The 16,254-nt window shown below is 33.6% G+C and overlaps 1 protein-coding gene and 1 long non-coding RNA gene across 2 annotated transcripts in view; one reads left to right on the forward strand and one right to left on the reverse strand.

Annotated features, from left to right (window-relative positions):
- The window catches only part of kif6 (kinesin family member 6), a 264,616-nt gene that overhangs the window by 189,934 nt on the left and 58,428 nt on the right, over positions 1 to 16,254 (reverse strand). The window lies entirely within an intron of this gene.
- The window catches only part of LOC128031683 (uncharacterized), a 39,434-nt gene that overhangs the window by 21,163 nt on the left and 2,017 nt on the right, over positions 1 to 16,254 (forward strand). The gene's annotated exons all lie outside the window — the stretch shown is intronic.

A 16,254-nucleotide genomic window follows, 5' to 3' on the forward strand; every position in this document is an offset into this window, starting at 1 on the left:
ATCAGAAGGGTCCTGATGGTGTGATATCATCCTCCTATATAGATCATTAATCACCAGATCAGGGGGTTCTTTTAGATACAATAATTCCAGGAGAAGATGCTGAGCTAAAAGCTCTCAAAACCATGCTAAGCTTGTGCCAGGCTTCGGCCTTGACTATTCATTCATCAAGATCCTCTGATTCGAACTGGTCTCATCTATTCACATCAGCAGAGACCAACTGGAGCTCCAAAGTGCATCAGGATCAAACTTAGTCTTATTAATTGATACACTAAGTATAATATGAACCTTTTACAAAGGTGTGTTTGAACTAAGAAACTGATGTTTCCTTCAGCTGTAGATCTGCTGAATATCAAATTGTACCATAGCTTCATGTCTTTATTTATTTTCTTTTTACTGCTTAAGCTATAACTGGTAACACTTTATAATAACGTTCTGTTATAAGTAATTTATAAATTATTGGTTAATGATGAACAAATCATTTACAAAACATGACTATATGTTTGTAACTGTTTAATGAGTGATATGCTGACGACTTACAAATGTGTTGTAAGTTATCTTAAAAAAAAAAAAAAAGCTGAAATCATGAAATAAATCAAACTGATCATTAGTAGATGGTTTATAAGATATAAGTTGATACATTATTTATTACTTATAAATCTTTGAAGTATTTATGTCAAAATTGTTTTGTATAATTATCTGAAAAAATTTTTTTTAATCATGAACAAATGATGAACAAACCATTAGAAAATGATCAGTATATGATACTTTCACTCATCAGCACAGACTTGTGTTCTGTGTGGATTGTGTGGGATCTAGTGATGAAGTGAACCTCTCAACCGGTTTTACCTTCCACTGAAGCTCACATCAGGTTCACAGAGTTAAAGACTCCATGTGTGTCAGTGAAGACAGCTGTCTGTACCCTTAACAGTCAGTACTTAGTACACACTACAAAGTGTTCAACACCTGTTAAAGATGATGTGTAAACGCATGAATAAATCATTTACAAAGCTTTCTGCATCCCCTAATCTAAAGTGTAAACTATCACTTGTAAATGTGTTAGATATCATTTGTAGATCTTTCTTACCCGTTACAAATTATTTGTATATGTACACAAGTCATTTATAACACCTTCTGCATTTAATCTTAAACATAACCATTTTGACAATATACAAAGTGTAACAGGCAGATAAATGTACGTTAGTCACAATAATTTAAAACATTACAAAAAGCAGTATAAAGAACAGATAAAATGAAGCGTGGGCTACATTACCAGTGTTCTGACAGCAAAACAATTTTGTGTGAGTTACAGAATGAAATTAAAGTTCAATCACTGCAAAAATTCTCCTGATCTGCATTTCCATCCTTCAAAGCGTCGCACTGCATCTCGCTCAACACAATTTGGCATGTCGCAAACAATCTATGGTGGTCGCAAATCACAAGTGACAGCCAATAAGGAGCGAGGTTTGACGTCACTGCCGCAGGCCAGTGTTGTTGTGTTGTAGTGCTAATTTTGAAAGTTTTAACGGATGAGAAGGCAGCTATGTACTGTTATAAATGTATAATGATTATATTATGGAAAACAAATCTTTTTCTCACATGGTGGTATCGTACAACTTCTGAAGACTTGGAATAAAATGCACAAAATAATGAACTACGTTTATTGTGCGTTATTATGTTATGGTGAGAAGCTGTCCCATGGGAAACAAAATAGAAAAAATAAACAATTAAGTGCTGATTAAATGGTGGCAGTGCGCCAATTTATTTATAAAAAAAATAAAAATAAGTTCAAGCTTGGGTAAAGTGATGGAATGAAATGGATCATGTAACAGGAAGATCTGCAAATGATATGTAACACATTTACAAGTGATGGATAGTTTTCACATTAGATTAGGGGATGCAGAAAGGGTTATAAATGACTTGTGTACATATACGTACAAATAATTTGTAACAAGTTAGAAAGGCCTGCAAGTTATATGTAACACATTTACAAGTGATACACTTTAGATTAGGGGATGCAGAAGTTGTTATAAATGACTTGTGTACATAAACAAATAATTTGTACACACTACAAAGTGTTCAACACCTGTTATAGATGGTGTAAACACATCAATAAATAATTTACAAAGCTTTCTGCAATCCCCTTTCTGCTTCAGGTGTGTTTGATTAGGATTGGAGCATAACTTTGCAGGACAGTTTTTAAAAACATTGAATTATTTTTACAGTGAGGTAATTTCAAAATGTAGGATAGTCTTAAGCTACAGTCTACTCATCAAAAATTAAAAGAAGACCTTTACACAAAGGATCATATGCATGCTATTGTTATTAAATATTATATATATATATATATATATATATATATATATATATATATATATATATATATATATATATATATATATATATATATATATATATATATATAGTACAGACCAATAGTTTGGACACACCTTCTCATTCAAAGAGTTTTCTTTATTTTCACTATGAAAATTGTAGATTCACACTGAAGGCATCAAAACTATGAATTAACATGTGTAATTATATATGGAATTATATACATAACAATAAAGTGTGAAACAACTGAAAATATGTCATATTCTAGGTTCTTCAAAGTAGCCACTTTTTGCTTTGATTACTGCTTTGCACACTCTTGGCATTCTCATCAAGAGAATGCCAAGAGTGTGCAAAGCAGTAATCAAAGCAAAAGAGAGAAGGAGAGTGATGGGGTGCTGCGCCAGGTGACCTGGCGCAGCACCCCATCACTCTCCTTCTTGGTCAAATAGCCCTTGATGCCTTCAGTGTGACTCTACAATTTTCATAGTCATGAAAATAAAGAAAACTCTTTGAATGAGAAGGTGTGTCCAAACTTTTGGTCTGTACTGTATATACACAGATTAAAAGCTAAATTCTTGGTAAAAAAAAAAAAAAAATCTTCAGGTTCCATATGCAGAGCGAAATGAGAACGTTCTAGCATTTAGCAATAATTATTATTAACTCAGGTATTATTCTTGATTTTTCAAACTGCTAACACTTTGCATTTTTGAATTATGCCACATGTGTTACCAAAAATGTTGTATTTTCTGTTTCAGCTGTTTAATCGTGCTGGTGCCTTGATACCACATTAGAGAGAATAAAGGGTGGGTTGTCTCAGACAATTTGATTGATGAGGGTCATAAAAGCCATCTGTTCTGGACACCTGTTTGTACACCCCCTCCCCTCGCTGTACACCCCGGTGACCTAGATATGAACTTATGAACCTAAGATGAACTTACGAACCTAAGAAGGAATTTCGGTGAGGGAGGGTGAAAATGTGTTGGGATCTATGTGCTTTTTTGTTAAACTCTGAAAAGGGTGAAATCATGAAAATGGTATAAGGGGATTTTTTATTAAGGTTTTAAGTACACAGTGCATTTCATAAAAAAGCTTATAAACACATACGAGGTGGAAACGATGTAATGCTCGTTTTTCGTAGTTGGAAAAGTGTAAAACGTTGACAAATTTAAGAAAACTATTGGTTATTTATCTAAAACAACTAAACAAGTCAAAACTATCAGATGTGTTTTCGTTAAGCAACACGTGAAAAAGATGTGAGAACTTGTAAAAATTTAAAAAGGTGTTTTGTTACCAGCTAGAAAAGAAAGCATTTATCACTTATACCTTACCTCAAACTAAAAAAGAAACGAATGTAAAGTGACGATACAAACCAGAAAACTTGGCGTTTGTCATAATGTGAGAAAAAGTTAAAACAAAAGAAAAAAGATGGAAGGCATTACGCGATCTAAAATAAAATCCATCAGACAAGAAACTTGTCAAATCTATGTTGTACTTTACCACTAACCACCATTTTAAAAATCTAGACTGTTAGTGACAGAGAGTTAGACGAAAGAAAAAGATCTCACAGCAAAGTGTCAAGGCATCTCCGTTGAGCGATCCTGACAGCATCGCAGACACACTTAGAATGAGGCTCGGGGAATGCTCCGGAAAAAAAAAACCACGCCTCCAGCGCTAGAGACTGCCCCGCTGTAGACTGATACCAGCATCCAATAGATTTAAATGTTAAAATAATTAAACTAAGTAGTTTTTAATAAATAGACATCAGTCCTTAATTAGTGAAAACTTTAAATCCGTTTAAACATAAGATCAATTTGTACTTTTTAAATGATGTAGCTTTATGCAATTTTTATTTACTTTTAGTCTTAAAAAATACAAAATAATATGTATTAAGTTAATTACTCTAATCTACGACTAGTCTAAATTTAGACTATTGCCGTCGATAGATCTTTTATTTTTGTCAAGCTTAATTTCTCAAGCTATGACAATTAACACACACACACACACACACACACACACACAAACACACACACACACACACATACTTTCCTTCTGCCGCGCTTGTGTTGTGTTATCTAGTTAATAAACCAGACACATGTAGTTAAAAGTATCCCCATTTAACAATATAGCATGGAAGAAATATTTCGTCTCAGATCGTGCATCGAAACGTGACCGTGCCGGGCATCTGGTGTCTGTGTGATTACTGGTACCTGCATATTAGTAAGACATCGAACGCCTGTAAAAACATCGTTTTTGGGGTTGCAACTCAACTGTAATCTAATTAGTTTTCCGGGGTTCTGGTGTTGTAGTCTGCTGCAGGTCAGCTAAAGTAAAAAAAAAAAAAATGTGTGTATTCACTATTCACTGATCAAAGGGGTACAATTTAAACTTTATGGTTTAGGCCTGTGATCGTGAGGTTAGCTAAAGGTTCATTTACTGGTCAAAAGGACGTGAAATCTTTTAACAAGTCAGAACATATAGGAATATGTAGTTTAATTCGAGTTAATTTAGTTTATTTTAGTTACATTTATAATTTTTATTAACCCCTAGATCTTTCAACCTCAACATAAATGTACCGAGAATGCAAACAAGTACACAAACACAACCATACAATCATAAAGACACACACACACACACACACACACTTTCCTTCTGCCGAGTTTGTGTCGTGTTATCTAGTAATTAAACCATACATATGTAGTTAAAAGTATCACCCATTTAACAATATGACAGGTAAGAAATATCTCGTCTCAGATTGAAACGTGACAAACTTAGTAGTGATTCTTTAAATCCTGTTTATCAACTCTTTGAGATACTTAATCATTGAAACATTTCTATAGTCACATCTTTATTTAACATTTTCTAAAATGAGATCTGGTTTATTTCTATATTAAGTGTAAGTTGTATTTTTTCGTTGTCATATCTTTTACATTTTATTAAAATAGGTTCAACTGATTCAGGAAGATCACATTTAACACAAAGTCCAGACACATGTTTTTCCTCTTATAAATAATGACTGATTAAGTGCAATGTGTCCAATTCTATGGCGAGAGCTTCCTTTCTATCCCCAAAATTCTCCTTTCATTAAATTTGATGTCTGACATTTTAATGTTTTTATCTGATCCACTACCTTCTATTCCTATATGTGCAGGTATCTATACAAAATAAATATTTGTTTTTGGTTGTATTCTGAACAAACTCTGTAAAATGAATGACAAATTGTCTTGTTGAAGATTCGCCACACTTTAAACTTGGTAGTACTGCAAATGAGTCTAAACATATGACTACTTTAGGTATATTAATGTGTTCAACCCACTGAAGAGCCAAAAATATGACAATCATTTCTGTAGTATAAACAGACGGATGATTAGATGTTCTTTCAGGTATTCTATATCTACCCACTTGGAACATGTGTGTCCTGTTTCAGGATCTTTAGATACATCTATGTATATGAGTTACTTTAAAACTATATGCTCTTTATTTTTCATCTAAACAAAAGTCCTTGATGTTTTATTTTATTTTAATAAGCCACTCACACTTACTTTAGTAGCCTAAATCATTGAATATGTCTTTTATTTTGTCAATATTAACTTCTGGCACGAAATTCTACATTCATAAATGTATGTTTTTCAAAATCCTCACGTTTAGTGGCATTTAAAGAGGAATTTGTGATGTATTTGGAGACGTTAAAAGAAATGAAAAGTCTCAAAGCAAGATTTTTGTATTCTTCATTAAAGGACTTTGGTTTTTCTTAATGTGAAAATCTGTTACTCCCCTACTTTTTCATTCTTTATCTTTTTCTTCAGTGTTGTTTTATTTATTTTACATTTTATTTTGTTTTATAATGTACAGAGTGTGAACGAAAATTGAGTGTAATCTCAGACCGTATTTGTAAATCTACCAGTAATGTACGCCTTTATGTTTTTAATGTTTAAAGCATCGAATAAAAAAGAAAAAACACCCACTAACACATCCCCCTAACACCTCCCTAATAACGTTGGTCACAAAGGTTTAAATGTATGTTAAAAGAGTTAAACAAAGTAACGTTTTTAATAAAAACACATCAGTTCTTATTTGATGAAAACATTCTACCTGGTTTTAATATTAGACCGATGTTTTTACTTTAAAATTAGGTTAACCTATACCATTTTATTTTCATCTCAACAAAAATTCCTTGTTGGAATTTTTTTTTATTTTTTTTTTATTTCATTTTAATAAGTCACTCACACATACTTTAGTAGTCTAAATCCTTGAATACGTCTTTTATTTTGTCAGTATTAACTTCTATCATTGCTATACCGTTGCTATATCAATTAAAACATGCGTTTAGGCATACACAAATCTAACTGGAATTAAATGTTTTGGAATGTCTTTGATTTTCTTGCCAAAGAAACTTTAACAACATTACAGGAGAGGCTAAATATTTCATCTCAAGTAGTGCGTAGAAACGCGTCTGGTGTCTGGAATCTGATGTCTTTGTGTTTACTGTTACGACCATGTCAGCGAAGATTGTAAAACATCTAAAGGTTTTTGGGGTTTCCAACTCAACTGTTGTCTAATTAGTTTTCCGGGGGTTCTGGTGTTGTAAATGGTCTGCTGCAGGTCAGCTAAAGTTTAAAAATTGTATGTATTCACTTATCAAAGGGGTACAATTTAAACTTTATGGTTTAGGCCTGTGATCGTGAGGTTAGCTAAAAGTTCATTTACTGGTCAAATGGACGTGAAATCTTTTAACAAGTCAGAACATATAGGAATATGTAGTTTAATTCGAGTTAATTTAGTTTATTTTAGTTACATTTATAATTTTTATTAACCCCTAGATCTTTCAACCTCAACATAAATGTACCGAGAATGCAAACAAGTACACAAACACAACCATACAATCATAAACACACACACACACACAAATGTAAACATTACAGAAAACATGAACATGAAAACTAAATAAATACTAATATACACTCAAACAAGTACAAAAATACACAAACAAACAAAATAGGTCACAAACACGAACATATCTATATAAGATTGAAAATGAGTTGTCCTAAGTTTACTTTGAAAGCAAAAGTGTTTGTTGGTACAAATGTCTGACAGAAATGTATACAATAGATTAGACGTCCTTTCTCACTTTCCAAATGGTGTTGTTAACCATGATGTTTAAAATAGTTTTAAAAAAGTATTATTTTTTAGCTTTCATGCAGGATTCATGTCAGCACTCAAGTGTTTTAACAAGAGTCCAGAGACAGATGAAAATAGATGTGCGAAGAAAAAAAAAAATGTAAGAGGTTTTTAAGGATAGACTAAATGGTTTAGATTAGATTAGAGTTTACGCATTTCTCTTGAATGTGTGTACGGTAACCGTTGCATACATGAAGCAGAACAAATACATAACTCATAAACACATTGTGGTTAATAAAAAATACTTATTTATCTAGCATAACTTACTTTCTTTTCATAACAATAAACATTCTTACGACTTAAACAACTGCAAACAAACGGTTTGGTTGGAAAATAAAAAAATAAATAAAAACATATTGTGTTTTCTTAGTTAGAATGCTTATAGTTTGTAGTAAAATCACATATATAAGCTAAAAAAAAATTCTTCCAAACCATGCTGCTTTCACACACACACACACACACACACACACACACACACACACACACACACACACACACACACACACACACACACACACACACACACACACACACACACACACACACACACACACCTCAAAAAACTGTCAACAAGGACCTTAAGTTTTTGTTATGACGTTTAGCTGTAGCTGAGACCTTGTAGCTGAGACAGTTTTGGGGAGGTTACTATGAACGTTGTAATAGGTTATAGATCACAAATTAACCCATTTAAAATCTAAAAGTTTAAAAAGTAATGTAACTGATAACATTTGATTACATGTTTTAAGACTTGTAATGTTTTCAACCGTTAATCTTTTGAAACGTGTAAACAGGACAGGGGTTAACATTAGAGTACTCAACAACTAATGACCGTCAGACTTTTCAAATCCTTCATCACTTAAATTAGGATTGTGATCATTTCATTTTAAAGCACAACCACCACGAAATCAGATTTGCTTGGAGATTAAATACATATTTAAAAACACAACAAGAAAGTTTAACAGCTATGATACTGTTTTTAAATCAGGTTTTTGCACACCTATGAAGGGGAATGCCATGGCATCTAACAACGGTTGGTAAATCGGTTCAATTTAACAAATAAATATACATCGGCCAAATAGGAAATAAGCATACGTCTTTAACCCATGAAACATCTGACTCATATTTTAGAGTATTTAAGGTGGTTTATGAAATATATCAATGAAATCTGTAATCTGTAAAAATATTCAGATGTAACATTTTCATAATTAACCGCAATTTAATTATTTTTCTCACTGACTGTAACTGATTACATTTATTTTTAATCAAATTATATAATTTAGCTATATGTAACTAGTTGACCCCCTAACACTGATTATGCGTTCTAACAAGAATAGTTGGTGAAAGAGTTCATTACCCTCTTTAACTTAAAAAATGCGTACAATGTCCACAAACAAGGGTTTGCTCTTAAAACAAGCCCCAGACACCGACTTGGAAGCACCGTAACAAGTATAGCCATTGCAGAAATTTGTTATAGAGATTCAGTAAGTTAAACTCTGGATGCACGATTGACCGACTTACGTTTGCCATATTATTACTTTTTCTAAAGATAAAGACAATTATTTGGTTTCAGGACACACGAATCCTAACGCCCAATGGTTCACAAGATAACATGACAACGGTTGCTCCATTACAGCATAGTCAACCCATTTTAGCCTGTTTTAGCACATGTATATCGTATTATTGTTGAATATAGTCGTTTGGTCTAAATATGTGTTAACAGTTATTTTATTGTTGTTATATGTATTATATGTTCTTGTTTTACAAATGTAATATGTTTACCTAATACCTCATTCAAGCTATGTAGATCTTCAGGTCAGGGAACTACAATACCCATCACACACCTCAGGCTTCAAACATGCCCGTCGTGAATACATACTCATATTGTATGTGGCAACGCTCTAAATCATTGGACATCTGATTAAACGCATACGCAGATAACCTAAATAAAAAGACTCATATTCTTTTCTGTGATCTGTTTTAGTGATGCAAAGTTCGATTCACTTCTGAAAAATTATTTATTTGGACAGTTTGGTTCAATGAACCGATTCATAGGGTCCTTAAGTCATTTTCGCAGTTACGTAGTACACTTTTTTTTTCTTCTAACAACTGAAGAGTCATTTTTATTTCTGTGAATCATCTAAATAAATGTAATTGTGTGAACACATATTGTTGGTTATTATCTTTTGTTCATTTAAGTTAATTCTGAATCATCTAAATAAAGTTAACTGTGTGAACACACATTAGCGGCTATTGTCTTTTGTTCATTTAAGTTAATTCTGAATCATCTAAAAAAAAAAAAAAAAAAAAAAGTTAATTGTGTGAACACATTTTGGTGCTTATTATCTTTTGTTAATTTAAGTTAGTGATGTTTGTGTTTGCAGTTTTATGCACAGTGTCTCTGTCGTTGTTTAGCTTAAACATCAGTTTTTAGTCAGTTACAAAAGTGTCAGGCATTAAGTTTTTGTATTTTTAATTCACCTAATTATGACAGAGTTACAGGTTTCGGGTGTTTTTGAAAGTGTAAGCGGTGAAAACTTAAATGTGACCGTCGAGTAACGTTAGCTACTCAAACGAAGACAAATTGTGTAAGTGTTCATTAAGATGCAGAAATGAAAATAAGCGTACAAATATTCATAATGACAAGTACAATATAACCTAAAAACACTATAGCCCCCTGCTAAGTATACCTAAAATTTTCTAGAGCGGTGAGATATTTACATTTACTGTACATTTATTCATTTAGCAGACGCTTTTATCCAAAGTGACTTACAGATGAGGACGGTGGAAGCAATCAAAAAACAACAAAAAGAGCAATGATATATAAATGTTTTAACAAGTCTCAGTTAGGTTAACACAGTACACGTACCATGGGATTTTAAATAATATCATAAATAAAAAGAAAACCGATTGAATAAAAAAAGAATAGAGCAAGCTAGTGTTAGAGGTCTTTACACACACACACACACACGCACACACACACACACGCATAAATAGATATAAACCGCAATGTTTTTCATAGCGTTACACTTTGAACGATATGTTTCCATGACATTGTTAGCTCTTTCTGTTTGAATCTATTTACAGCAGTTTTCACCATCCTAATTGTAATGGTTTGGCCTTATGCTTAGGGCCTTATACGCTGTATTTTCTAGTTTTCGCTCTCGTGTTAGTGGGTCTCTTTGTTCATACACTGAACAAAGCGTTTTGTTCAGTGGGGCGGAAAATAGTTGGGCATTTTAAACATTCCGCCTTAGCCTACTCCCGCCTCGAGGACATTCAGGGACAGCTCAACCAGCCAATAAAGAGACTGCAGCAGGACGTACAGACACGCTGGAACAGCACGTATTACATGCTCCAGTCCCTCATTGAGCAAAAGCGAGTGCTGGGGGTGTATGTGTCCGAGCATGAACTCCCTGGCTATCTCACCGCTCACCAATGGGCTCTTATGGAGAAGACTGTTGCCATCCTCGCCCCCTTTGAGGAACTAACTAAAAAAGTGAGCAGCTACAACGCACTAGCCTCTGATGTCATCCCAGCTGTGACTGTGCTAGTGAGACTTCTAAACAGAGAAACAGACGAGGACCACGGCGTCAAGACAATGAAAGCAACCTTGCTGGAAGCTGTCAAGAAGTGCTTGTCACGCTGTCAGTCTCTGTTTTCCTGGGTGTCCCCTAGTGAGCTCACTTCTCCTTAGGCACTTCACCATAGGCACTTTAATTCCGCTAGTCTGGTCATGTCTTCACAGTAATTGCACTCCAATTAAATCGCACAGGTGCTGACAATCCTTTGTCATTAGTCTCCCTATATAGAGCTGTCTTTCTCTATTGTCTGTATGGAGTCCTTTCCCTATCTGTCTATGCTCTCGTCTCCCGAGACCTTTCCTACCTTCTCGTTTCATCCTAGTTCCCTTTTTCATCCGGTTCCCTTTTTGGTTTTGGTTTGTCTCTCAAGACTGTTTATTTTGTATTTTACCCTTCAGTTAATAAAACCCATACTTGCAATTGGATCCTACCCTCTCCTTGTGTTTCTTCCTAAACCCAACCGTCACAGCGCTTCAGTGACGTCGAGACCAATCCACTGTACTTCATCTCCACCATACTTGACCCAAGGTAAAGTCTGTGTGCTATTATGATAAACTACAGTACTAAATGTAAGATTAATTTCCATCTGAAATATTATATTATATTTTTGAACTAAATACACAATAAAAAAAATACAACTAAAATACACAAATACAAATGTATGCTATATATATATATATATATATATATATATATATATATATATAATATGAAATTTATTTCCCTTATTACTACCAGAAAGTCAAATGGCTGGCATTTATGACAGTGGTTTAGGGGAAACTAAAATCTGTCCTATTTTTCCACATATTAATACATTCATGAATTTTGTTCAGGTATAAAGATCGCTTCTTCTCCAACAACACTGCTCCAGAGGCCAAGCTGCACCTGAAGCAGGAGCTGCAGATGATGTCCAGAGCTGAGGCAGAGGAGAGTCGGGCAGAAGCTGCAGAACCTCCTGCTAAACTGTTCCTCAAGGCCCAGGCCAGCACTAGCAGCAGTCTGGACACTGTATTTGAAGAAATCGCTAAGGAGCAGCCCCAGGCAGCACAGCCGCTGGCAGCAGGTGCTGCCATTGAGCTCGACACATACCTCGGAGAGGCCCCAAGCCCTCGTGAAGACAGTCCTCTGAAGTACTGGGGTGTCAACAAAATTAGGTTCCCCACTTTGGCTAAAATGGCCCAGAAATACCTCTCAGCCCCATGTAGCAGTGTGGAAAGTGAAAGGCTTTTTAGCTCAGTGTCACACATTATAGATGAAAACTGAAACGGGCTGACTGCTGATAATGCAGAAAAGCTACTTTTCTTTAAAAAAAACCTGCCACTCACTTTTTCTAAATAGGCTTCATTAAGTGAGTCGTCTTAGACTTGATGTTAATACCTACCTCAGTTGCACTATCTGCCGCAGTTCTATGTTTGGTGGATGTTGTTAGTTTATTCAAATATTGTGCACTAAATAGCAAAGATGTTTATTAATGCCCCTTGTGTTGTCCAAAGCGGGAGAGTTTACAACAAACTGAAAAAAATACTTGAGTTGCACTGTCACTGTTTAAATTTTTTTTTATAATTATTTATTCTGTAATATTTTGCATACAACATGCTTTTCATTTTAAATAATGTTCTTAATTCCAAACTAGTCCCTTTTTTTTTTGTTAAATTTATATGACTAAAGCTGTTACCTGTAAATTGAAATCATGTTTTTTTTTATTAAGTACTCGGTATCGGTATCGGCGAGTACTGAAATGCAATTACTCGTACTCCAAAAAAGTGGTATCGGTGCATCCCTACATGTTCATAAATTGCACCAGGCCTTGCTCCTTAGTAGTTGTGTGTGTGTGGGACGTGAAATGCTGAAAACTGTGAAAATGAAGTCTCAAAATCCAAATGAACCGAACAAGATCGACTCGAACTAGATGTCAATTGATGCAAGCGTGTCACTCGATCCACATATGCATGGATTCCTTTTTGCATGAACAATTTATGATATATTAAATACAGAACAGAACATTTTTATTTGCCAAAAAAATTTGTTATTCGTCTGTATATGTACAAATCGCTGCACAATCATTTAATCCCGAATCAAATTGAAAGGCATTTGTTTGTGGTTCGTAAAATACATGTATAAAATTGATGCAGTACATTGATGTTTTTGCGTGCATCTATTAATCATTTTGAGTCTATTTTCATCCCATACACGTCTCTGTGTCAGACGCGCGGGGAGGGTTGAGCCCTGAGTGGAGCACTGGTGGACGTTAAATAGAAAATCTATTTTCCTTCAAACAAACCGATGTCAATTACACATTTTAGTTAATCGATACAATCGATTTATCTCCCAGCCCTACTTGCTTTCACATAATTTAATATAAAAAAAAATTCCAGCTGTATTTAAATTCAGGGGTGTCAAATGTGTGCAAAGTTTGCTCTGCGATTGTGATGCTGGACATTTATTCTTAATTGTTTTATCTTCATTCAAAATCTTGTTTGGTTTTATTTTGGATAATTGCATGTAAAAAGTAGTTTATGTTGTAATACGTATGCAAAATGTGAATTAATATTCATATTCAAGTGTTTGTGCAAAAAATATTAATGCGCATTAATGACAGAGAGGCGCTGTCTCGATCACTTTAAGCTTTTCCTGATAATGCAGTTATATGCAGTTATTTTAGACCTCAATGAGTGCTAAACCTGCTCAGCAAGTTTGAAACCCTCATAAGACACTGTCCATATGAAAGAGCAAGATATTCACACCTTTATCTCGACCCCCACAAGCCATACATAACTACACCCCAAAACCCAACCCTCTCCAGCTGAACTGAACTCGGTCTGTATTTTTTGGCTTAAGGAACGATGTGTTACTATGTTACTTGAGTTGTTACTATGTTACTATGAGTTGAAACATGCCTGCACTCACAGCAGCCTTACTCTTTTTATTCATTAGTTTCTCGCAGCCCATATTATTATTTTCACAAGACCATAATGATAGTAACAAATTATCAATTGATAATTAATCATTATTTTATGAAATGCATTGTTATTTGTGATCATAGATGTTTGCGGAAGGGTTTAAGACAAAGCAGAATCCTCTGGACCTGCTCCCGCCTCCCAGCGTGCGGGACTCCACTCACTGACGCAGCTTCACCGTCTGCGGTTTGACTTTACTAAGTCAGACTGAGGCAAATACAACTTATTGATCACAAGACCAACATTTATCAAGGCAGGAAATCATTCAGTCTGCCTGAAGAAAGAGTATTTCATTGAGCTAATGCTGTTAAATAGTGAGTTAAATAGAGAGAGAGAGAGAGAGAACCTAGTCTAGGGCTATTCTCACTTGGAGCTCATTAGTACAAATCCAAACGCCAGAAACATTTTGCATTTATGAATCATGAAAATTTATGAAAAGTATGAATTTTATTTATTCACAGGCTATGGTTGAAATAACATTTTAGTTCACAACTTTAAGTACCATTGTTTTAAAAAAAATGCTTTATTGGCTAACGTTTCATAGACCTTCAGTTGTTATGTTCTAAAATCCTTGCCATTTGTAATTTCACAGTATTTTCACCTACTAAATCACTAACCTTCAAAGTCACAATTCTCTAATGATCAAATTTACTATTTTTTAATGACATTATTTTATTTTTATTATTATTTATTTATTTTTATTTTATTTTATTTTTTTGAATAATTGTAGCCTAAATAAACAGGTGAAGCAAAAGTATTTGGATTGTCCCTTATTTTTTCCCTTATTTTCTTAAACAATAAACATGATAACATATTATTAATTGATAGAAATAATTTAAGCAATTAAAACCTTTTTTTTTTTTTACTTGAATTGAAATACTATTAAACTACCTTTAAAATCTCAAGAGGTTTATAAGGTAAAAAGGGTAAAATGTCACAGTGCATGTCCTAAATTAACTTGTGTTAACAATATAATTAGAACTAACAATATATATATATTTTAAATCAACAATTCCCGTATAAAATGGGGCAGCAACCTTTATATCAAACATTGTTAAATTGTCCACAGCTGAGCAATGCGGGAGGCGGATCTCCGCCAGAGAGCACGTGAAGTGAATGTGAACTAATTTTCAGATGCAATGAAAAAAAAATAATAATAATAATAACCTGGATAACCTAGATTAGGCCCATGCTCTGTTCCTAAGTATATAATAATTATAATTAATGTTAACCCAAATTTAAATGTATTAATCACCTATTTCCATTTGCTGCATGTTTTTTTTTTAAACGGTAAAAAATTAATTCAGTTTGTGAGAGGAAAAAATATATGTCATGTATATAAGTTGCATTTTAACTAATTAATCACCTATTTTCGTTTGCTGCATGTTTTTTTAAACACTCTAAAAAATTAAGTTTGTGAAAGGAAAGAAAGTAATTTATAAGTTGCATTTTATTACATTTAGAAATAACAACGGCAGGCCTAATGTTAAAATATACCAACAGGATATTTTTAGTTCCCTTAACTTTACAAAAAATCTTTTAACTTTAACAAATTAATCAGAACAAAACAATAATTAAAAATATATAATTTTAATGGATAAATATAACTGCAGTATATAATAATATAGGATTAGTTATAAACAAATAACAATAACCACAAACAATCAAGAATGCATGATTATATGTTGTCATGGCTTCGCAATCAAAAAATGTCGTTATAATGGAAGTCAATGGGGCAAAAACAGCCACCTACATCAAATGAGGGAGAAAAAAATAAAATCTAATGCTGCACAAAAACATACAATGCATCAAAGCCAATCTTGTTACTAATCTTTGACATGCCCAAGACTGTGATAAAAGGTAAAAAAAAATCCAGTCCACAATCACTTTTTAAATTGAAATTATGTAATTTTGTGTGTTTTTTTCCCCCAAATCAGTGACATAAATTATGAACTTGGCAATTAAAGAGTTAAAATCTTGGATTTTTTTAAAAACATTTGGTAGTTTTGATCAGGACTGAGGTTGATTAATAGATTTATGCAAAAGAAATTGAAAAAAATATTTATCTGATACATTTTTACAGCAGTTTAACTTAGTTGTGGCCAAAATAAGACTCAACTTTACCCCCTAGTGGACGAAAACGTCCCCAACAACACATAAGGGTTATCTGACAATTCTGTGAAGAAATGAAAAGCCTGAATATGGAGTAC

Source organism: Carassius gibelio, chromosome A17 (assembly GCF_023724105.1).
Source record: "Carassius gibelio isolate Cgi1373 ecotype wild population from Czech Republic chromosome A17, carGib1.2-hapl.c, whole genome shotgun sequence".
Classification (NCBI taxonomy): Eukaryota; Metazoa; Chordata; class Actinopteri; order Cypriniformes; family Cyprinidae; genus Carassius; species Carassius gibelio.